A 510-nucleotide genomic window follows, 5' to 3' on the forward strand; every position below is an offset into this window, starting at 1 on the left:
TGCGTGTATGTGGATATCAAGATTATTGGAAACAGATAAATGATTAAAATAAGATTTAAGAGGTGTTAGTAATATAGAAAGAGTAATTATAGAAACATCATTTCTATCTCCTGTTCTCTCATTTCTTAAAAAAAACAGAAATGATATAAAAAAATTTACAAGAATTACAGGAAAAAACGTCACATATGTAGCTACATAAAAGAGAAAGAAGGAAAAAAATAATAAGTGGTTAATACATGAAATATCCAAATAAACAATTAGTTATATAAAATGTTACGAATGAAATATAAAGGAAAAAAGAAAAATATACAAGTAACACATGAGTAAACAAATACACAACGAAGTCCATGGGGAAAAATAAACTGTTATATAAAAAAAAGTTGAAAAAAAAATACACACAACTAGAAAGATAACGAAACAAATAGCAAATATAACAAGCTAAAACCCTAAATGAAATCGACAAGTAAACAAATATAAGATCGACAAACAACAGAGAGAAAACGACTAACA

The 510-nt window shown here is 25.5% G+C and overlaps 1 protein-coding gene across 1 annotated transcript in view; it reads right to left on the reverse strand.

The window, feature by feature from the left end:
* LOC119588090 (ADAMTS-like protein 4) overlaps positions 1 to 510 on the reverse strand; it is a gene marked incomplete at its 5' end in the record, with an annotated part of 6,687 nt that overhangs the window by 2,278 nt on the left and 3,899 nt on the right.

This window comes from Penaeus monodon, chromosome 23, assembly GCF_015228065.2.
Source record: "Penaeus monodon isolate SGIC_2016 chromosome 23, NSTDA_Pmon_1, whole genome shotgun sequence".
In the NCBI taxonomy this organism is placed as follows: Eukaryota; Metazoa; Arthropoda; class Malacostraca; order Decapoda; family Penaeidae; genus Penaeus; species Penaeus monodon.